General features: G+C 37.9%; 1 protein-coding gene across 7 annotated transcripts in view; it reads left to right on the forward strand.

Moving 5' to 3' along the window:
• LOC112055824 (cytosolic carboxypeptidase 1) overlaps positions 1-25,204 on the forward strand; it is a 98,337-nt gene that overhangs the window by 57,803 nt on the left and 15,330 nt on the right. The gene's annotated exons all lie outside the window — the stretch shown is intronic.

Consider the following 25,204-nt stretch of genomic DNA (forward strand, 5'->3'; position numbering starts at 1 on the left):
CTGGTGACCGCAGCTACGCGACACGGGAGTTATCTCGACAATCGTACCGCACTATAGTTGCGTTCCCGCTCAATTTGTTCTTGTTTCGGTCGACGCGAATTCTTTTCTTGTCCAGAGTATTGTCGGGCATTTTATCCGAAACTCGGTGCTAACTTTACAGTATACAAAAGGTATGTTCACACTTGATGACACACTGGTGCCACAAATGTTGTTTCTTAATATGGATTTAAATAATAATTAGTTGTATCATAAATATAAACGGATGTAATGTTTGCTCGCCTAGGAAGCATAACGACTTTTACATGCTGATATGGCCGTGCTAAAGTAACTTTTCCGAGCAAGTGAGATGAAAAAGTAATGACCACGCTGGACATGCGGGTTGGTCATTGCAGAGCTAGTCTATTCGCAATGGTGTCGCTGCTGCCTGACACCGGCCTGTGGTATTTGGTACTGCCATTTGTCGGTCGCCAGAGCCTTGTAGATCAGTGTGCAGGTACCACCCGGCGAGGTTTACAGTTGGGGAGACTGACTTCCCCCTTACACTCCAAGCTATCATTAGTTTCCCCGATTTAGTGGAACGCAGCCGACGCAAAATCATCATTTGTCAAAAATACGATAACAAAAGATACACAATTGAGCAAAACATTCAATCACAACTTGAAAATGGGAATTTAAGAGACGAGATAGGGAAACTTTTCATACAGAACGTCGAAGATCGTCAAACGTATCGCGCATCGCACGGGAATATTAATTTACGTCTACGGTCGTTGCATATCTTAATAGAATATCCCTCATATAAATTTAATTTTATGGCTTAATAAATGTAGGTACAAGACCGTAACATATTAAAAGCTTTTAAGTTTCATTCCTTTTATGAATTTAATATAATTTCTCAGTCTTCTTTTTCTTATCAAGGCTTTAGAAACCCTTTATTCACTTATTTAATAGGTACTACCTAGGTTGTTGAGATGCTTAAGAACATTCCTATAATATCTACTAATAAAATTATTCTGTGAAGTTCATAATATTGGATTATGCGATAAACATACCTACCTTATGTAATCAGTTGTGTGCATTTCGTAGGTGCATAAACGCAATGCATACCCTGAGGATTAATCACAAACCTGTATTGGAGGAGGAAATTTTAATTTTTGTACAATTTGTATGTATAGAGCCTACCCTAGTTAAAAACCTTGTGCATGCTGTGATGAAGGCTGCAAGGTTGTCAACCTATGCTCCTACCAATTATGGAGTTAGAACTGTGGTGACTTTTTAAGGTCCAAGTTTCAAGGGTTCAGACCCTCAACTGTCCATATATAAGCGTATGTTTTTAAATATTTCCCTCGGCATAATACGAACAATCATGTCCCTAGTTAACCGACACGGAAAGGGTTGCCACGAAACTAAGGAACTGGCAACGGGAAACATGTTTTTTTTATTCCCTACAATGTAGCCCCTGATTATAAGTGATGATGAAATCTAAAGATGAAAGCAGGCAGGCTACTTTGTTAAGAGGAGAATGATAATCCACACCCCTTTCGGTTTCACTACATCGTACCGGAACGCTGAACGTCTTTGCCCGTAGAGTGGTAACTAGCCACGGCCGAAGCCTACCTCCAGCCTGACCTGGACCAATTATGAAAACCTCAATCGGCCCAGCCGGGGATCATACCCAGGACCTCCGCCTTGTAGAACACCGCGCATACCATTGCGCCACGGAGGCCGTCAAAATAATATCACAAACCCTTGAAACTCACCTCAGGTTGACAAAAAGTTAATCTCATAGTGAGACGTACTAATATGCATTTTTATACCTGATTTATTCTATTAAAAAAGTAAAAGAACATAATATATCATTATTTTCACTACTATATCAATATTTCACTTCGCAACAATCTATGTCGAACATCAAACAACCGGCTACATGAAAAAAAGACCGCATTGTGATAGGGATCTTACATGACGTTAAGATTTTCATACGTGCCTTCATCGTAAAATATTCAGAATGGCTCTATTTCTCGTGAGTACTTTTAATACGTTAAGTAGGTACAGGGGGAGTATGCGTTTTTAATCTAGTCTGTTGCTATAAAAGCAGAAGTCTAAATTATATATATTTTATATAAATGCCTAAAATGCCATTGATTGAAGATTGAATTGAGACATACACTCGTATTTTCCGAATTCGGTATTTTGTGTTCGGAAAACCGACTGCATGAATACACTGACTATAACTGACGCACTGATACGTTTTCTTTCCGAACTGAACAAATTCCTCGCGTACGTAACGAATACGAGCCCTTGCGATAATACACATTGCGAATAAGAAAAAACGTAGTCTGCGGTAGTCTCATGGAATTCCAAATCGAAATAACGCATTAGGAAAACGAATACGGAAAACGAGTATATGCGGCCGGTCTACTCCCAACTCGCCATACCCCGTAAATCAAAATGTATATGTTTAAAGTTTCTACAATTTAACATATTGAAAAAACTCAACTTATTTCATTTAAATTATGACGTAACCTGAATAAGTATTATCGGAAATTTTCTTCAGCATAGGTAAAATCCAAAGCAGCATGAAAAGCTAAACGTCTCGGTCGTATTAACAAATAACGACGTTGTTACAGTTAAATCATTTCGAAGCTTTATATTATTTCCGGTCACAAAATGCCTGCCTCCTGCCTGGGTTTCCTGCCTCGAAAAAAAATTACTGTATAGATAGATATATTTAAATTTTCTTTACCCTTTAAAATTATTATAAACCCAGATATCATCATTATCAATCTGCTTTAACCCCTTAAGGCTCCTTATAGGTAAGGGGTTAAGGAGCTTACGCTACGCTACTCCAATAGCGGACTTAGAGTAACAATATTTCACGTTTGTATCCATCACTCATCATTAGCAACCCTTGTTCGGCTCACTGGTCTCCTTTCAGAATGAGAGGGGTAAGGCTAATAGTCCACCACGCTGGCCCAATGCAAATTGGTAGACTTCACATACCTAGAGAATTAAGAAAATTCTCAGGTATGCAGGTTTTCTCACGATGTTTTTCCTTCACCGTTTGAGACACGTGATATTTGATTTCCTAAAATGCACATAACTGGAAAGTTGGAGGTGCATACCTTGGGCTGGATTCGAACCTACGCCCTCAGAATCGAAGGCAGAGGTCCGGCGGCTCTTTATCGATCACTATCGGATGTTAATGACGGAAACCGACGGCGTACCGGCTCACCCATGCACGGTAGTGTAAACCATCATCATCCATATCCCGGGCTAAGAATTTTTTCTGAGAATTAATGAGAAGAAGGAAAAACTCCCCCATCCAGGGCTCTAACCCAGGGTCTCGTGATCTAAAACCAAATAGGCTAACCACTGCACCATCGATGATGTACAATGTACCTACATGCCGTATATTACAAGCGCACACATTCGGTACAACTGTAGCGGCGCAAAAAAGTCACAAAAAAAATACACAGTGGAAGTCACGCGCTACGAAGTAAACAGAGCTCGGTGGGAATATTAGATTTATCCAGAAATAAAAGCTGGGTGGATATGCGGTGGACTTGAAAAGCGCCGCCGCTGCCTCACTAGTCACTGCAAGCATGTGCCTTTGAGAGCCACGTTAATTGGTGCCACTCTGTTTGCTCGCGCACGGCCACCGCCGCAGACCGGTGTTGCCACTTAATGGTTCGAAACTCCCTACAACTGTCGAGGATTACATATGAAATAATGAATAAAAAATCCAAGCTTTCACTGTTAGGCTAACCTGTTTTTCGTCAATGATAACTAAAAACTAGATCAAAACTTAGTCACATTTAAGGAAAAATAATTAAATCAAATTTCCTCTGTCCGTTTAGGATTTACGATGACATAGGCTGTACACTGGTATAAAATTAAATAGCTTTAACATACTTGACTATCATATACATTTTAATCAACTTAAACTTAAATTTTACGACGTTTTGTCGTGGGAGTAAGAGGCGACGTTTTTTTTTCTAATTTTATTTGACCAATTTCCATCCATCTCATCAAACTAACAACATTTCTAAGGATATGTACCACTGTAGCTACCCGCCTGAATCGCTGAAAATTATATTTCTTTTTTGGACAAACGGGGTTTGTTTACCAGTGCGGCTTATTTTCTAAACTGCCTGGAAAACCAACCATTTATAAGACTATATTTATCTTTTGCTATTGTTCCTTGTGGTTTTTTTTAAAACTAAATCTACATTGATAATCTCTTTTATATTTTTATGATAGTAACTCAATAATATGGCAACACTAGAGCTTCCCACTGCACACCTCGAACAATACCAACATAAACCAGTGCAGGTTTCTAAATTTACTATCTGCATACATTTTAAAGGTTCCCATCTATTTTTAAATTCGTTAGTAGCCTGCTATAAGTTAGGTTACCATTTTTATCCACAGGCTATTGAAATAGGGTATCGCTAAAAATGCTTATCAAGCTACAGCATCTAATCATTACCCGCGCCCGCAATATATTCGATACTATTGAACCATTCACAACAAGATAGTGCACTTAAAATGGACCAGAAGAAAGTTAAATTGCCTTAATGTGCCTGCAGGAACGTTTTTGAATACTCTTTTTAATCGCATTCAGGCGATGCCTATCGTATTGTTTTACATCGGATGAGTTACGTTCGCCCGCGATGCGAGTCGATAAAATAAAATTCACAGGTTTATTTTCACAAAAAAATCTCCTTGATATTACTTTAATAGCCACAAAGGGAACAAAAGGAGCGGGGAACTATCGGTTGTTCTTTTTTTTTTACGTGTAGAAGTAACCGAGGTTCGGACAGCGTTTAATTGAACGGGTGCATGACTCCGACGTTTGAATAGCTAGCTATAATAGGACCGCACGTACGGCCTAAACAAAAGTATAGTGAGGCAATCAAAAAACGTCAACAGACTGCATGTCTATCGGACGTTCTGATCGGATGGAACTAACCGGCCGGAATGGCTTCATTATAGAATTCGTTTCATTTTGAAATACGTTTGCTTTTTCAAGAGGAAGCCTGTTGCTTCAGAGTATAATTTCTCGTTTTCTATCGACTTCCATAATTAGAGATCCTCCATTTATGCTGGTATGTTTATTTATTAATATATTAATTATAACTTTTTCTCAACCCATTTGCGTTGTCATGCCATACTGGCAACTAATCAGTCAGTCCCTGAGAGTTTTCTAATGTAGCCAACTATGGTGCGGTAGGTTGGTCATAAATGGCAATGTTTTTTTATAAATAATTAAATATCTACGTATTATCATATCGTGTTAATCTTGCGATGTGAAAATGGATCTTACACAAAAACATGCTAAACTAAAAATCGTAAATCGAAATAAATTGAGTCCTACTAATTGAGATAAACTTTGAAACCGTCAGACAACTATAAAAAAAAACAGTTTTCTATAAAATCGTGGCATTTATATGAAAAACAATAAGCACTTAAAAATTTCTTGTCGAAAAAATATAGAATTATATATGTGAAATAGATCCAATTGAATTGCCAGTGTAAAATAATTTTGCATTTATTTTTGAATACCACAAGATTGTACGCATAGATTATTATCGTTACGGTGGAGTTGTCGTATCGTATCGTATCGTGTCGTGTCAAGAAGAGCCACAGAATAGCTGCTCGGATAATTTAAACAAGTGATCAAAAGTCTCGATTGAGTCGTAAAAAAACTAAGGATTGCAATTTAAAAAATATACTGCCGAGCTTTAATTTATTTATAGTGAGAGCAAACTCTATTTCTTTTATTTTTGATTAGTTTAAATAAAAATAATGTATTACATATTTTATTTTATTGTTACTGTTTAATAAGGACTCAATGCATTGCAATATTGTTCCTTTAAAATATTATTATCATTATTTTTTGTCTTCTTTTACTTTCATTTTTTTACTGGAATTATACAGGGTTACTGGAAACGTATAGTGATCCCTATAAGGGGTGATATTATGGATCATTAGCTATCAAATTGAATTGGGTTACATGGGCTAAAAATTTACCGATTTCGAAAAAAGAGGATTTTCTCTTTTCTCTTCTTCAAAGTGGATTATAAAATGAAACTTACGTATTTAGTAGTTGTTTTTAAATTGGTAGTTTTTATATTCGTATTTAGTAGTTGTTTTTATGTAGGTACGAGTCTTATACCGCCAACCCGCATTGGAGTATGATGGGTCCAAGCTGCATATTCCCTCCATTTAAATGAAGTAGTAAAAAATAGGCTGATAATTTTATTGATAAGAGTGAATTTTAAAAACAAACAATCCTATCCTATAATTCCTACTAATATTATAAACGCGAAATTTTGTTTGGATGTCTGTTACTCTTTAACGCCGCAACTACTGAACCGATTTGGCTGAAACGAAGATATATAATTCCCTAGATAAACACATAGGTCACTGTTAGCAAGTCACTGGAAAAATCTATGGTTCCCGCGAGATTTGTGGAAAACGAAGCTGCGGGCGTCCGCTAGTTAGACAATAATGCGCGAATGTAAATATTCCGGTACCAGCCTACTTTAATTGCGTACCAAATTTGGAACACAATTCCAGTGACTCTTGAATTATTCCGTCCACTGCCGCGAGTGCCGGACCCATAATTCTAACGTTTTTATTCGGAGGATTCACTTCGATCCCCATGCCGGACCGGTGCGCATTCCTCCGAGCACTGATACAATTAAATGTTTTACTTGCTCTAGAACAACAATTATGGCTGATAATTATCACGAAGTGGTAGCATTTTAGTGATGAGAGCTTAATTGTTTTAATCGAATAGAGAAATAACAATTTGCTTGTTTATATTCCATATAGAGTACACGACCAGTTTGTACCCGTAGAGTTATAGAAAGGTTTTTTTATTAATAATGAATTATTTATCTAGGTAGGTAAGTTTTGTTACGTTGATTGCATTTATCTATACTAGTATTCATTAAAAGGAGGTAAAGTTCGTGGTGTTGTAGGGGGTAATCTCTGGATCTACTGAACCGATTTTAGAAATTCTTATACCACTAGAAAGCCACGTTATTTGCGAGTAAAAGTTAAATATTATCACTCTAAGCCCTCCTATTGCTGTGCCTAACCTAACCCCTGTCATTCTGATTGGAGACTCGAGCTCAGCAATGAGCCGAATATTGGTATTTTTTATTTTGCTCAAACTATTTACAAATTCCCCTGGACTGTATTATATTATTATTATTACGAAAACAGAAATAGAAAATGCATATAAATAATCAAAACAAAAATATACAAAGTAAGAAAGCCGCAAACCGCTGGTATCTGTAAAAATCAAGTGCACAATCCAAATCATAAATTGAAATGCCATTCCTTTATTTGTCTACGCTATCCTTTAGGCCAATCACAACGCCTCAGTGCCATACCGCGCAAGACGAGATCTCAACTAGAGATAAAATTTCGCATCCGTGCATACCAAAGGAATTTTTATCGAGTTCATTTATTAATTTCCTGCGGAGATGGTATCGCGACGCTACGCCCATTCTTACGGGCGAGCAAATATATTTATCATAATCCTGCGCTTTGGAAGCGACGGGGTCCAGCTATTAGTTTTGATCTCAGACCAATTTTAGACGGACCTGTATCGCACTCAGTCACGAACAAAATTGTCTGTCATTTTCTGAGAAAATGAGCTTAGATTTTGTATATATCTTATACTAAACTAGAGATTTTTACCCGTTTTTTACACAACTCAATTACACAAAAAGGTATTTTTACGGAGCTCTTTAACCGACGAACACGATTACAACTATTTAACATCGATTCTATAGAGACAGTTTTTATAATCGCATTAGATCGTTGATCATATACTTTGACATTTCACGTCTAGCGAGGCAGGTCCTATACAATAATTGGTCTGAGGTTTTGATCGGCGTGGATAACGCGCCGCGATATTGATTCGCCCCGCGCTGTCGTGACATAGGTGATTATGTGTTTAAGCAATTACACCACCCGCTATAGAGTGATCGAGGTGGGATAGGTTCCCGTTATAATTGGCAGCGGCTCGCGGGATCCGTCTGGGAGAGGTGTCAGAGCGAACGGTGGTGCACCGGAGGTACCGCTTCACTATCGCCTCTGTAATTTACATCTAGATGCATTTCGACAGCCTCTCATTTTCTTGATACGTTATCCTACATTTATAAAGGTGCTGTAAGGGAATGTTAGTTGCGACAACGCAAAGTTAATTAGGATCTGCTTTCCGGACCTATGGTAGAGACACTGCACTGACTGACTTGACTTATCAAAAGTGCTACAGTAGCTTATCTATCTATACTTATATTGAATCTGTAGAGAGGTCAAAATAACTATCAGTGGATGATTAGTGATCGATACTGATGCCAAAAATGCAATCAGTAAAATTTTCGTCTGTCTAAACAAAAACTACTCGACGGATTTTAACGAAACTTGGTAAAATATTCTTCATACTCCTGGGCAGGTCATAGTATACTTTTTATCACGCTACGATCAATAGGAGCAGAGCAGTGAAGGGAAATGTTGGTAAATCGGGAGAAGTTACTCCATTTTTACAGCAATACTACTGTAAGGGCTGGATTAAAGAGGTCTGAGGGCAGACGAAGTCGCGGGCTTCCGCTAGTTGAATTAATAGATATCATTTTCAATTTGAACTTTATATGGATATTCCTAGTCTTAGAATTTACTTGTGCAAAGAGTTGTTATAAACTTGGTGTGTGATTTTAACTATAAATGTAGTCGCACTCCTCCGAAACGACTTGACCGAGTTTAATGTTTTTTTTTGTAAGAAGTATTCATGTATAAATTAAATTCACAAAAACACTTTTACCGGGTTAGCTAGTTAATTATAATAATAAATCGATATTAATATTCTAATTTCCAGCACTTATCTTTGTGAAAGATGACGATGGCATCAAGAACGAGGGAAACAAACAACGTCACGAGAGAGAGACCCACAAAACAGTTTCATTACACGGTTACTCGAGATTTTCCACGAAATTCGTGTAAGATCTGCTTATCTCATTTTTGCCGTTATAACGTCGTAATTCGTCGGATAATGACCCCTCTAATCTTCCGTTAAAGTTATTTTTTTATATATGAAAGAGATGCATGCAAAATTGGTACCCATATGCAGAAGATATAAAATAATGCATTTTTAATAAAAGTAAATGGGTTTTAGGGTAGTGGTATAGTAGGGGTAGGGATGCACGCGGACGATGTCGCGGGCGTCCGCTAGTTACTTACTAATAAAAATTCGCACAGTGGTCATTTTACGTTCAAGTCATGCACAGACATTGCTTACAGATCTTATAAAAAATAAAACTGTAATTTAAAGTACAGTTTTTTGTTTACTGCGTCATTAATCAAATCGACGACGCTAAATTTTAACTGGTATGAATAACCTTTGAGATATTATTTTTAATCATTATTTAAAAGGGTTACATGTGTAGCCTTCATTACCATCTCTTCTTGATCGCATTCTTCATTGCTGAAGGTCGTGTCTGCACTGCGGTCTCTTCGATATTCGATTCCCTTCCACACAGTCCGGTCGTGAGCTTTTCTAATGGCTGTTGTTACAGGTAGACCAGTGGGTAACTTAACCTGGTCAGACCAGCGAGCAGGTGATCGGCCGCGTGGTCGTTTCATCTCCATCTTGCCCACCACTATTAGTTTATCCAGGTTATCGAGAAGAGACGGGCTATGGGACCAAAGTAACTCAAAATCGTCTGGTAACATTACCATAATAGGAGTATATTGCACTGATATGACTTGATACTTATTTATCTATACTAATATTTTATAGGGGTAAAGTTTGTGATATCGTTGGATCTATACTGAATCGATTTCGAGAATTCTTTTACCAGTAGAAAGCCATCCCATTATTATATTCCCGTTCTCTCACGGAAACGGCAACTACGCAGGTAAAACCGCGCGGCGTCAACAATATATTGTGATATGGTGAAAACAAAAAAAAATAGAATGAACTCTGAGTTTTTTGTGTGCTCGTTTATAATAATAATAAGGTAATTTAAAAAAACATTAACAAAATGTATTGTCAATTGAAAATGAACATTAAGTTCTCAATAAATTTGTCTTTTACCCCAACGCAAAAAGAGCGATGTTATAAGTTTGACGTGTTTGTCTATCTGTGGCACCATAGCTCCCGAACATATTAAGTGATTTCAATTTAGTTTTTTTTTATTCAGAGTGACTTATGTGCGACTGTTCTTAGACATGTTTGATGAAAATCGGTTGAACCGTTTATAAGTTGTGAGATGTGAAAATGGGGAAGAATAATCGAATGTCTGCAAATATACTCGAGCGGGACCTCAAATGAAAGCGCACTGAAAGAGAATATTGCTGGCTTGATCGAGAGTGTAATAAATAATTTATAACTATCGGGGATTTTTCAAAATTTTTAATTTTATGATAATATTGTAATTAATATTGTTAACATAATGCCTATAATGAATGTTCTGTGATAATATCATACATTGGTATTACGATGCCATGGTGTATTGCAGGTGTGCTTAAGTCTGTTGATCAGGGTATGCACTAAACTGGGTAGGTAAATGTGCATTGGATAAGCATTATTATTAAAACATATGGTAGGGTATGCAGTAATTTAATGCATGTATGAAGTGCACGCCACTGGTGTATTGTGTACCAGTGTACATAACTCGACCCGGCAGTGTGAATAAGTACTTCCAGGTTCAAGGTTGGAACGTGATATTGAAATATCATAAATCCGATCTGAATAGCCCATCTACGCTGGCAATCGATGCAATCTCACGAGAACCAACTCGTCAGAATAGCCCCTACGCTGAATAAAAAAAGTAAACTCTCTTAACACTAGAAAAAAATAAAAGTTCCTTTTATATATCTATATATAATAACTAAGAGCCTGCGATGGTTAGACCTGGGCTTCCTCATTTTATAAAAGCTGAAAGTTTGTCAACACATGGTCCTACTATAGATAAGTACGGCAACTACGGAGTCTTGATCCTGGCTTTGGGAGATAGCAGGTTTCAAAGCACCAATATAAAACATTATCTTTTTTAGTTTTTACGGGGTATCATGAAAATTTTTTCAGTCGCCAATCACTTAGTTTTAACTCTTGGTTAGAGACCCTTAGGTAAGTAAGTTTGATCTTTAATCGTGCTATTCGAAGGATTGAAACAAAGTCAAGTGACTAGGGACATAATTACTTAAATTATTGTGCAGGGGAAACATTTAAAAAATTTCGCTTTATATTTGGCTAGAGGTTTGAGGGTTTGGACTCTAAAACATACTGTGCTACCTCCCAAACCCAAAACAGTTCAATTTAAATCAAAATTGATTTATTTCAACTAGGCTTAGTTTACAAGCACTTTCGTCACGTCAGGTATAATATTATTAGATAATGTTTCAAACTCCATAGTTGCCTTCATTGGTAAGAGGCAAGGGTTTGGCAACTTCGTTCGTAACACTCCCTATGGTCCGCGTCGGTCGGGGGGGGGGGGGTAAGATAAATATAAGATAAATATACTTTATTTGCACACCACAAAGACAAAAACAAGTGAAATAAAAAACAAATTAGGAAGAGATCAGCATACAAAAGGCGGCCTTATCGCTAAGTAGCGATTTCTTCCAGGCAACCTTCGGTTTAGGAAAACTTAAGGACATCAGCAGGTGGCGTAAAACAAAAATAACCATAGTATTAGTAATACACATACATACAAATAATTTACATCCTAATACATAAACAATATTACACAAATACCTACAATATTGAATAAAATACATATCAAAATATACTAATAAATACCTTATATTGAAAAGAAATAATATATACAGATCGACTTTACTGCACCAGATAATGAGACTTTACGGCATTTTTAAAAATGTCCAGTGTCTTTGATTGCCGTATATTTAAAGGGAGAGCATTCCATAACTTAACGGCTTGCACAACGAAAGAATGTTTATAAAATTTCGTCTTATGCACGGGTAAACATAGAGTTAGTAATCGACACTGTCTCAGTTCAGACTGCACTCCCTGAAACGTAAATTTCTCCTTCAGATACACAGGAGATTTTGGATTAAACAACACACAGTACAAAAGTGAAAGTACATGCAGATCCCGGCGACGACGAATAGGGAGCCACTTGAGCTTCTGACGGAATTCAGAAATATGGTCATATTTGCGTAGGCTAAATATGAACCGAATAGCAAGATTTTGAAGTCGCTCAAGTTTATTGAGTTGGTCCTCAGTTATATTTAGATAGATAGAAAGAAGAAGAGAATGTGCTAACATAACTTTAGTAGGAATTGGTAAAAATGACCTTAAACGTCTCAGTGAGCCAAAAGTAGCAAACATCTTTTTACTCAACTCTTTGACATGCACGCACCACGACAACTGGTTATCAAGATGTACCCCAAGATCTTTAACTGTGTCACAAAAAGGAATAGTGGTACCATTATACAAAACTGGCCGGAGATCTACCCAATCAACTCTTGAGATGAGGGCAGGACTACCAATAATAATGGCCTTAGATTTTAGGGGATTTACCTTGAGCCCATACTGTCTGCTCCAGATATCAATTGCGCTAAGGTCACAGTTTATAGCAGAGACAGTTAAATTTAGGTTCTCAAGAGATGATGAGCGGTATATTTGGATATCATCTGCATACATATGGTAAAGAGAAGTTATATTTTGAGTGATCGAATTAATGAAGATAGAGAAAAGTAATGGAGATAACACGCCACCCTGAGGTACCCCTGCCGTAACATCGCACCAAGATGAAAAGACGTCATCAACCCGAATGCGCTGCTTACGGCCTGGGGGTGCTTACGGGGGTGTGTAGCGATGAATGGAAAACCCACGACTGATGCACCTCATCTCCCCGCATGCACATTGATTTCACACCCGCGCAGTCCTCCGTCGCCCGCATATCATGGGAGTGTCATCAACGAACTTGCCAAGTTGTATAAAAAATAAATAAAAATAAAATAAAATCTCTTTATTACAGACCCATATAGTGTTAGTAATTATTAGCTTATTATCTATGTTAGTGCGAAATACAAAATACCAATACTAAAGCTAAAATTAATTATGAAAAAATGTATGGACTAACAAAACGAGGTAGGTCTGGCAGTTACAGGTTCAATTTATATAAGTGTTTTGTTTGTGAGCCGTGTTTAGCATGTATTCTTTGAGTCTTTGTTATCGGTGTTGGCTATGACAATATTGACATGGCGTCGAGTGTTTGTGGAGCGTTGTGATTGAGATCTCGCGTGCGCTTTTATTGCTTCCCAATCGCTGGGAAAGCTTACCAAAGGATTTTTGGATTTTTATAAATGACTAGCTGACGCCGCGCGGTTTAACCCGCTAGGTTACCGTTCCCGTAGGAATACGGGGATAATATATAGCCTATAGGCTTCCTCGATAAATGGGCTATTTAACACTGAGAGAATTTTTCAAATCGGACCAGCAGTTCCTGAGATTAGCGCGTTCAATCAAACAAACAAACTCTTCAGCTTTATAATATTAGTATAGATATGGTTTTTGAGTACGATTGTTTTTGTTCTTTTATTCAATTGTGATAGTCTCAATGGGTTTTCTTTGGTTAATTTCAAAGCTCTGTTTTCTTCTGTTGTTTATATTTGATAAATACCGCTTAAATATACGAGCCGTGATAGCCCAATGGATATGACCTCTGCCTCCGACTCCGGAGGGCGTAGATTCGAATCCGATCCGGGGCATGCACCTCAAACTTTTCAGTTGTGTGCATTTTAAGAAATTAAATATCACGGTCTCAAACGGTGAAGGACCGTGAGAAAACCTGCATACTTGAAAATTTTCTTAATTCTTTACGGGTGTAAAGTCTGCCAAACCGCATTGGGCCAGCGTGGTGGACTATTAGCCTAACCCCTCTCATTCTGAGAGTAGACCCCTCTCATTCTGTGAGTAGAGTCGTATCTTGAAAAGCTTTACTAAAGCTCATAATAAAATGACGCAGAAGCATTCAATCTCTCATAGTTATGTAACAAGAATGCATGAATAAATTTCTCAAAGGTCATTCCTTTCGTTACGTAATGTTTGCACTCCAATCAACGATAGATACGTAATAACAAAAAGCGTCAATAAACTGCTCCGATAGAGGGGCAATAAACCAGTTAAAAGATGTAAGCTATGATGCGGAACTATGCGGAGGCAGTGCTGAGAGTGTCCGGAACCGATGGGGTAAATAACAATAGCAATAACGCGTCGTGTTATTGAGGTATGTGAAGACATGTGGCTAAGGCTGGAAACATATTTAACACGCTAGTCACTATCCAATGGCTGAAAGAAAACGTTGGCTTCTACGGCCAGTGACACCTAATGATTCAGAAGACGTTTTTAACGCTATTACTTATTCAGTGTTCTATTTTTCTTTTATTCTTTACAAGTTAGCCCTTGACTACAAGCTCACCTGATGTTAAGTGATGATACAGTCGAAGATGGAAGCAGACTAACTTGTTAGGAGGAGGATGAAAATCCTTTTCGGTTTCTACACGACATCGTACCGGAACGCTAAATCGCCACGGCCAAAGCCTCCCACCAGCCAGACCTGGACCAATTAAGGAAATCTCAATCGACCCAGGCGGGGATCGAACCCAGGACCTCCGTTTTGTAAATCCACCGCGCATACCACTGCGCCACGGAGGCCGTGAATCATTCTGTGACACTTGACACTAAAGAACACGCAAGGGTTAGTGGCGCACCATAGAATGTTATACATTCGAATGAACCATAATTTATGCTTATAATACACCAACTACGTATTATGTGGATGATGCGTGCCGGTTGATTGCCGATGACAACTCACCTTCAGTAATGTTCCAAGGATACGGCCGGCGATTAAAAGCTGACGCGAACCTTCTCGGAAATTTCGATGAATGTTCCCTAAGACCACTTGTACCCCTGTCCATTGAAAGCGAAGAGTTTACGAAAGATTTTCCTATTTTAATCAATCTGGTAGATTATGAAGCTAAGCTAAGTTAGGCTGATATTGTATTTAGGTTTTTGAAGAAAAACTTGGAATGTACTCACTTAAAAAAAATTCAGTGCCGTACATCTTTACCAGCAACTTTATTACTACAAAAATTAGACACAATTTTTATACCAATTTACAAACCTCGATAAATGTACAAGTTTTTAAAATGTTATTACATTTCAGTTCCATATTTTTTTTTTAAAGGACAATTTTTTTAAATCAGTTCATTTTAATTAATTGGAAGATTATGAAGCTAAAATCAAATGAAAGGAATCAAAATACTAGAAGCATCCTTGTGGAATAAGTTATGTTAATTTTAATTGTACATACTTAAAGCTACTTGAAGTAAAGTAGATTTCACTGGAAAAACCCGCTTATCCTTTTACAAGTATTTCAAAGTGACGATAACCATGTGTTCAAAGCTATTTAATTTATCTTATCAGGCATCGTTTCGCTTCTTCGGTCTACCATCAGCCTATACGTCGTAAAATCACAAACAACAAGCTCTTGTTCTGTATGGCACCTACATTTTATGGCGATTTTATTATACTATAGAATTAGTGTTTTCGGATTCTACTTTCGACCGCCATGAATTATATGTTATCTATTCTGATAAGTCAAGTTTAGTATACATAGAAAATGGCATGAAAAACCATGTGATGTCAGAAATTATCGTGAGCGAACGGACAAGGATTATTTTGGGTTATTTCAGATAAAATAACACTCCCTAGTTGAGCCAATTTTCAAGCAAACTTTTTCAAAAGGTATCTTTACAAACATACTCGTAGAAACATAATTTAAAAAAAATAAGTAAGACATGTACAGTTTTATATGTTTTCTATGTCATTACTTCAACGGTATCTTTTACATACTTATCAGTTTATAATATCTTTAACTGAAACACTTATAAAGGATACCTAATAACCCTCGCCCTCCTTTGTATAAGTAAAATCCTATCAGAATTTATTAATGTGATATATGGTTTGTGTATTGATGAGTGAAAACTTTTAATTAATAATGAAACTTCCTCTAAGATTGTCTGATAAATTATACTTACCTTAAATAGTCTACTACATAATTACATTTTATATCGTCTTGGTATCGAGCCTTTACAGAGTCACTTTCTGCGTAGGTCTGTTTGTTTTTGCATTTAGTTTTTCTGTATAAGGCAAAACTTACTACTTAAATATATAGAAAGTAGGTATACATGACGAATATTTATTATCATTCCTTAGATACACCGTGCGCCAGAGAATTGCTTCATTCGTTTAGAGAATATTGTCAAAAATGAAATTTAATTTAATTCATATTAACATAATTTAATTCATATTCATAACAAGTAACATGAATAAAATACCTACTTCCCTAAACTATTTAAAAAATAATAGAAAATCTAACATAACCGTAGACAAAACACACATTTAAAATCTAATAACTCCAAACACTTAACATTTTCCGTTGAAATGCAACGTAAGAAAATTGCATAACATTATTATAAGTTGACAGTTACAGCTATTCGTACAAATAACACACAATTAACACGTCAATAAATATGATACGTACAACATCATACAAATTAATCCCGGATATGGAATTAAATTATATTATTAATACCTACAGGTTTAACGACACTGCGTGTAATTATAAATCCTGCCGCGTATCTGTCCGGTTATTAAAACGGACGAGATACTTCAGAACGATACGACGTGAGTTATTAAAATAAAGTAAACATTTGTACTCTCCCTAGTAAGAGTATCCTAGTAAATAGAAATTCGTCAATTCATACGAGGAAATACTCCCATCACAGAAACACTATAGATTCCTTTTCTAAACAGGATTGTGGTTAAAACAATCATGAATCATGGAATATAATGATGAGGTCTAAGTTGGGGCGAGCTTGACAAGACAATGCCTTTAAATTCTTCGCTATATTAGACCTATAAAAAGATTGGCTAGAGTCAACTACTGATCAGTGATAGCTTTCAGTAGCAGGTTTTATTCGTCCAGACCCTTACCCATCCAAATCAAAAAGTGTTTTTATATTTTCCTCAGCATAATATGAGTAGGCAATCGCCAGCCACTTAACTTCATAGTAACATCTTCAAAAACCCTATTAGGTATATTTATAAATTCCGTAAATAGTACTTTTTTATTGGACAATAATGGTGGGTCTGATCCATTGCTACCTAATTGTTATCCAATCTACTACCTTACAAAGCCACCGTGGTCTAAACTTCATAGTAGTCTACCGGATTTATCTATGGTAAGAGCTAAAGCTAAATCCTCTTTGCCTCTCTACACAATGTTCAATTGCGAAGTCCAATTATATTCGCAATTGAACATTGCAGAGACAACATCTCCTGAGGATGATCCGGTTTCAGAGTGAAACGTACATAATAAAAACAAATGTACTAAAGCTGCCACAGTCCGGTATCCAGGTGTCATCTCAGATAAAATCAAATGACATGCCTGTCATAATAAGTATTCGTAGATCTCGACGTCGATGGCGACGTTATCAAAACTGAAACTCGTGCTAGGGACAGAATGTTGAACCATGGAGAACTTGAGGCTTCGCTGGCGTTAAACTTTGTAAGCGTTTTATTTAAATCTTTAAACGCGTTATTTTGAAACTGGCAACTATATTTCAAAGTGTCATCCATGATAAAATAGAATACCACAATATTATTATCAAATCGACCTCTTTTGAAATAATAAATATATTATATGAAATAAACTTTGTGTCCAGACAATGATGCATTAATAAGTTTATATATGACTGAGTAATAGATCTATTAGATTTGATAGTGGCATATAGAAACTGAGGGAAAATTAAACACTTAGCATTATATTTTCTTAGGTTTTCCTCCTGTACACCATAATTACATTTAATGCGACATCCTGGTGCGATCCATTCGATGTTGTATGAGTTTAATACCGTTTATGATTACCGAATCTAATGTAATGTAGGTAATATAACGAAAACACATTGCTAATGAAATATCAAGATGTTTAGATATATATGTCGCAGGGATATGATAACAACACGATTTTATCTTTTCCCTAAACAAATGTAGTGAATTGAACAAATCCCTGAATTGGTTTAGTGAAATGATAAAAAGCATGTCAGTTCTTGTTTGAAGCTAATTCTGGAGCAAGATTTAGACTCGTTTCATATAGATCTGACATAAGAAAAATCTCCTTCTATACTTATTGGCTTTTAAAGTAACATTTATATATTATTATCAATGGACACCAGCAAGTAAGTTTTGTAAAAATCTAGAGTTAGGTTAGGTTAGGTTAGAATGGAAACAACCCGGGGGTGCCCGGCCTGTGTATAGGTTATAACCTGTTATTTCACTGAACCAATTTGTTTAGGGAAAAGTTAAAATTATGTTCTTATTTTAACATTCTCCGTGTTTTGATCAAATCCCTTATGGAATTGACCAAATCAGTGTTTTCATCATATCCCTGCAACATATACAAACACGCTGCAGACTATTTTAAGCTCATTAGCTTTCAAGTCTTCTAAAAAATGATGACACGAATGATTTAACGAAAATTGAATCCCTTGAGGAAAATATGCATCAATTAAAATGAAGACCGCTCGAGCGGCTACGCAACAAAGGCAATAAAACAGACCATTTTATTAGTCTCGACCCATGAAGTTTAGAAAATGGCCTGTCATACAATAAATCACGCGAAGACACTGGAGGAAGACCTATGAAAGGGACGAAGTACTAAAGAAAACCTTGACCTAAGATGCTCTATTCAAATGTCCTTATTATTCCTTTCCCGTACATCCATTAAGAGATTGCTGCAACGTTGAGAATATCCCAGGACAAAACCTAAGCCATAAATAATACTCGGCGAACGGAGTCGACTAATGAATTACGATGGCGGAGTGCAAGCCCCATAATAGAGCCAAGCAAGGCCGTAGCTAGGCGAGGTACTCGTGGCTTGGCCCTCGGATTGCCCTTTAAAACCGAAATGGATAAAAGTCCTCTATGAGTAGATTGCGGTATACATCTCTTTCATAATTACAACAAATGCATTCCCAAGAATATGTTCACACGTCGCTTTTTTTCGAGCAGTGTTGCATTTTCAATTTTGGGCGTTGGAAATAGACCTTCATTTAAATTCATACTATGTTTGAACGCTTTTTTAACGTCAGTTAAAAAACTCTTGTGCGAATGGGGCTTAAGGTTCTACGATAAGACGGTTGGACTTTACTTTTGACTTGCGCAAATTTTCTCTGATTTTTCTAGAATTTACTTAATTTCCGATCTTTTAGTATTATGGTAGTTTTGGGAGGATTTTCAACTTTGGGAGGATTCTCGCTTGTAAAAGTTTATAGTTATTATTTGATTTTATGTAATGTTTTTATATTTCTGTAATTTTTTAAAGATATAATAAACTGTTTCAAGGTAGCTGAGTCATAAATCAGATTTACATATGAATTATTTATGGTACTTAATCCCTTTTTATTGTAACACCTTCAATTTGAAGTCACATTCTCGGTGCAGCGCTGAGAATCCCGTCACGCTGCGCTCGTGCTGTAAGTACTTATAAAATAAGAAAAAAAAAAACAAAGAGTAAAAAGTATGTTGCTATCACACGTGTAACAACTACACCTACCTACATATATACCTACATACATACAGGTACCTAGGTACGTATGGATACGTGTTTGTGTAAATGCAAAACACATTATACTTAATATCTAGTTGTTGCATTTGTAGATACGTGCCTACCTATTTATAACTTGTTTATCCAGCCAGGTTTTCAGATAGTCAAGGGTTTGTTGAAAGTGCACATCACGAATTCATTTAGAATTTTATGTTTCAATAATTAATTTTCATGACTACTGGAAAAACTAGCAGACGCAGGCGGTTCGTGCTCAAGAAAAACCTCGATCCCTTGTCTTGGGAGCCAGGGAAGTGCATTTGCATTTACACAGTATATGTACCTACTATTAACTAACACATATATATATATATATATATATATATATTACAAGTAAGTTTTCAAAAGAAAACGATGACGGGGTGGGGGTTGAGTTTGTAAGTGCACACCTTCCAGTTTCCTGCTCCCATTTACAGCCTTAAAGTTTTATATTTCTGAATAACACTAATCTCGAAATCGTAAAAAGAAACCTTAGGTAGGTACGTTATATGTATACGAAATTACTTTTCAAATCAAATTTGTACCTACTAGTTGTCTCATATGAATGGTCGATAAACCTAGACGTTTAGGTACGAGTGCCTACATATTCTTACGGGGATATGTTATTAATGATAATGCACCTTCATGACAAGTACATAGTGCCTATTCTATCCTCACATAGCGATTTCCACAGCGAACTATAAACATATTCATTCTGTAAATTAAGACCCACGAAGGTCGTGTTTTACGTCGAAAGTCAATAAAACCTGTCTACCTAATGGGAAAACACGACCGCGAAGCTCTTTCTTGCGCTAATTTATCAAAACTTCTTGGCGTTTCTTCATCTCGAGTTTCAGATAAGACTCATACAATACTAATGGGCAACGAACATAATAGATATTATATTATCATACATTGAAAGCTCTATAAGTTATATAAGTTTTCTTCCTTATCTTATCTTAATCTTAATAATGTATCACGTAATCTCGAAAACCACTCGACGTACAAAGATGAAAGGAGATGGTCCAAAATTGTATGGAGCCCAGGATCAGTCATTGTACCTTGGCGGAAATGAAAGGAAATAAAAAATATTAATTATTTTCGATTATACAAATCTACGAATTTACTTTAATTCTTTCGAAATAATATTCATTCTCTCCCAACACTAATAAGGGCAATAGTCGTTTTGACGTTTGCTGTCAAATGTCATGTCATAGTTACTTTAAGGGCGCCATCTTGATATAACTCAAAAACTTGGGTTTTAATTTTATTTTATTTTTTTTATTTAGTTACACAAAATACCCCGTATTTTTTAAATTTTAATGATACGTGGTGCAAGAGTGGACCTGAAATGGACCATCTCCTTTGGTAGTTTACAGTTGGTAAACGTCCGCTAAGAACGGATTTCGCAAAAGGGCCGGATTATGGAGGTCTAAGGGCGAACGAAGTCTCGGGCGTCCAGTAATTATCATATATTTTTGGGGACTTTGAATTACGTACATATTAAGTACATACTATTGTATAAATCCTTTTGTGATGGTAATAATCCGTGCAATCGACAAGTTGCTAGGTATAATGAAATGACATGACGTGATATAAGAGACCGCATTCCAGCGACGGCGTAGGGACAGTCGAGAGGAGTGGTGTCATTGAACCGACCTGTGGCGAATCGCACCGCTTCCGCAACAGACGGCAAATAAAATCAATTAGTGTGGCCGACGCCGTTAGCTCGGCCCGACCACGCGGGCATTATGGGAAAATGCGCCAACAATCAACAAAGCGAATCTAAAGCACCGACGATAATAAGCCTACGCCGCGGACGCAACGATAATAAACTTAGCGACGGAATGCAAACTCTAGAGACAATTGCTTTACTCATTCCGAAGTTATTATAACTGACTTGCGGAGCGTGTGATTCAGCATTTCTATAAATACACCCCGGGCACGTGTGACAATTCCATAGGATGGTGTTTAATGAAGATGGCCACGTCATTTTATTGGCACCACGTCGCTGACACCGGATAAGCGCTGCGAGCGGCCGATTGTCTCGCGGCCGTCATAAATAACTCGCGCTGTGTCCGGTGTCGGCGGGGCATACAGAGTCGCGGGCGCTGCTGCGAATCCTGACAGCGAACGTTACGTCGCGATGTCCTAAGCTAGCTCCGCTTAGTGTTTATTTATGTTAGACAAAGACGAGTACAATATAAGGACGTACGGGAAACGAGTCGGTACCGGCGTCCGCGCCCCCTCCCCCACCCCCTCCCTCGCAGGAAGCAGGCTCCGCGCCGAGCATACGGATGAGCGTAACGTGCGGCGGCTCCGGGCCCGGACTCGGCCGTCTGTCGACAATGAGTTTATCGCATTTAAAATCCTTGTACTATCTACACTCCGGATTTCTTTTTACAATAAAAAAAAGAATGATTCATTGCTATTCATATTAATCAATTTATCCAGTATCCCGAGCTGGAAATAGACCCACCCGGGGCTATTAAATCAAAGGTAGAAACAATGGACATATGATATAAATAGCTGGTACGAATATAATATGGTAGTTTTTCTTTGGTCTCTTTTATTGGGCAATCGTTATGTGAGGGGTGCTTAGGGGCGGGTTGGGATCGTGCGGGGCCGAGGTGCGGCCAGGGGCCGATAGCATCGCCCCGGCGCGGGCTATAAATAGCTGGCAGGCAGACCCTTGAACCAGCCTCGGTCATCACTACACGTCTCAAAGGGCTACAACTGTATATTTTTAACATACCGAAGGGTATCTTAGCCGCGGATTGCGTTTGTGTTATTGTTTTTCGTACGCGCGCATTATTTTTTTTTAATGAACCATACATTTCGAGGCGTAATGTTCTTTATGCCGAGGCGAGGTGAAATTATAATGTATTAAATGATCGTACTTAAAGGTGACAAATGTTTGTCTCTAATCGCGTTCCGCGCAGTCCTGGTTGTTTCTTTTTCGTATGTAACAATGAGCATAAAACACTCTGGAGCAGGCGTAGTTACTCGCTTGTTCGCTTTCGTTTGCGCATGCGGCGACGGTTTTTTTCCCTGATTAGAGTAAGGGCCTGTACACACTGTATTATTTATACGCACATTTTCTGACGCATTTTAATCACATTCAATCTCAGCTTACAAAGTACTGCACACGCCCACAAATTCGGGCGCGCATTTCAATAGCTAATGCAAAATCATGCAGATTTCAAAAGCTCGACACTTTTACCTTAAGTTTGGAATCCCTTGTCAAAAGGAACTGCGTTTGCTTGTCTTTTTGAAAATATAATTGTTTTTAATACATTTGAAAACTCGGCTCAGGTATTGTCTGATCTTAGGCACCAGCTGTGGTTGGTTACCATTACGATATATTGGCTTGTGGCGCGTAGACACTTGTCAGAGTTGTAAAGTTTGACCGCATCATCGGCTGTCACATAACAATAGGTAAGATTGCAGTCAATGTTATTCAAGGCAGTTACTTTAACTAACCTAAGATCTAAGATCCTATATTCTGTGATATATTATATCATCGGAGTTCTTACTGTCATACTTAAATCTGCCAGCAGCATTGCTGTATCCCAGTCTGAAGGTTGCCTATTTAATCACAGGCGTATGAAACTTGACACGTCTTCGCTTCAGGTTCGAATACTCAGGACAGGATTATGAAATGTAACCTTACATGCATTGCTCCATGTTGCTCTATTAAGCGATAGTTTAATTATCTTCCAGTGAGTATTCAGCTCGTGAAACTATTACTATAGAGATCATTATAATAGCTGCAGCTGAATATCGTTAAGAGTGCGTTACCTGCGCGTAATAAATACACCGTGTGCACACGCCGCGAGATGCGCGACCGGTATGCGAGCGAAGGCCGCTGCCAGAGAAGGACGCTCCTGCGCAGAGTCGAGGACCTGCGCCCGCGCCGCCGACCGCTAATGATGTCCTTTCGCTGAACCGCTCCTAATTGGACGTAAGCTCTGCTCCATCATCAGGGGAAAAAACCACGTCAAGACACATACCGTGATACTGTTACGGGAGTGCCCCATTAGTGCATTGCGTTGCGTCGTCTTCGATCAAATACTCGGTGGTCCATTGGTGAGTCTATGTGGTTTGATCACATGGTTCTGGGTTCGATTCCTGGGTCGGGCTATAAGAAGTACTGAGTTTTTCATTCTTCTAAGAAATTTTCAGTTTCACATTGGAGCAGCGTGGTGGGTCTAAGTTCCACATCATCTCTCCTGTGAGGAGGGAGGCCTAGCTCTTTAGTGGGCTGTTAAAATATGCTGATAATGTGGCGTCGTGGCAATCATCAACGCATTGCCAGACATATGACACACCTGCGTCAATGATGTAAGACTTCGCAGTGCTAGAGGACGCAGCATGCACCCAGTCAGTGTCAACAATGAATCGAAACAAGTGAAACACTGTCCATTGTAGCAACGGAGCCCCGTCGAAACGTCGCTGCGACGCTTTAATGAGGCCTGTCATTTAAAATATATGGAAAACGACGCAGCGTCGAAGATTTGTTTTTTTGGTCGGAGGCTCCTTAATGGGACCTCATCGGTGTCTGAGTGATCAGGGGTTTTGGGCGAGCGCAGAAGCATCGCCTGATGGGGTCTGAGGAGAGAAGAGATAGTTGGGTTCTAAATGCGTCTCCTTTGAGACTCAGACCTCAGCTTGAAGGGCCGTTGGCAAGGAGCGCGACGCTGCGACGTCGCAACCTAACGCTAATGAGGCATCGCTCTAATAGTGCGTACCGACTCAACGGACGCACACACTGGACGTTCGCGACGTTCGCTTGGATGGCTCACCGTACATTCTGTACATAGCTGTTATTGCACGCGCTTACCTTAAAGTACAAGCGAGATTTAAGCCTTAATTAAAGTTATTCGTCTACTCTTAAGATCGGTTTCATCACCTTTTAATATCGCATAGCAGCATATCTTCTGATAGGTATCGCATAGTCTAAGTTTTACTACTTTCTTACTTGATAAAATTGGTGAATGAGCATACACTTATCAAAAAGTATACACAAACCGGCCCGTATGTGTAAGCTCCACTCGCAAAAAAGCAATTTTTCGCTCTATAAACAGTAAAATTATGTCTAATACGTACTGTAGTCACATTCCTAATTTCGGTTTATGAACTAAATTCGTGAATGTTAGTCGTTCGTTAAGTTAACGGGAAAATTAGGTAAACTTTATATTAGTTATAAAATAAAGTTTTCCTAATTTAAACTGTTCAGTTAAAAATTAACTTGAACTATTAAGTTTAAGAGATTATCGTTAAAAAAAAAGTTTAAGAGTTTTTCGCAACATCATACCGGAGTAGCTGACCGAACTTCCTTACCCGTTGGAAACTAGTTAACTAGATCCGGTAGAAACCTAGCTATCTGACAAATCTGGAAGCTAGTAATATGCGCCAACGTAAGTTGTCAAAAACTACTTTACGAACAAAGAAGTACTCGTATCAGGTGTAGGAGGGACGGTTTTGCTACACTAAGGGATGAGAAAATATGT

The sequence above is a fragment of the Bicyclus anynana genome, chromosome 1 (assembly GCF_947172395.1).
Source record: "Bicyclus anynana chromosome 1, ilBicAnyn1.1, whole genome shotgun sequence".
Taxonomy (NCBI): domain Eukaryota; kingdom Metazoa; phylum Arthropoda; class Insecta; order Lepidoptera; family Nymphalidae; genus Bicyclus; species Bicyclus anynana.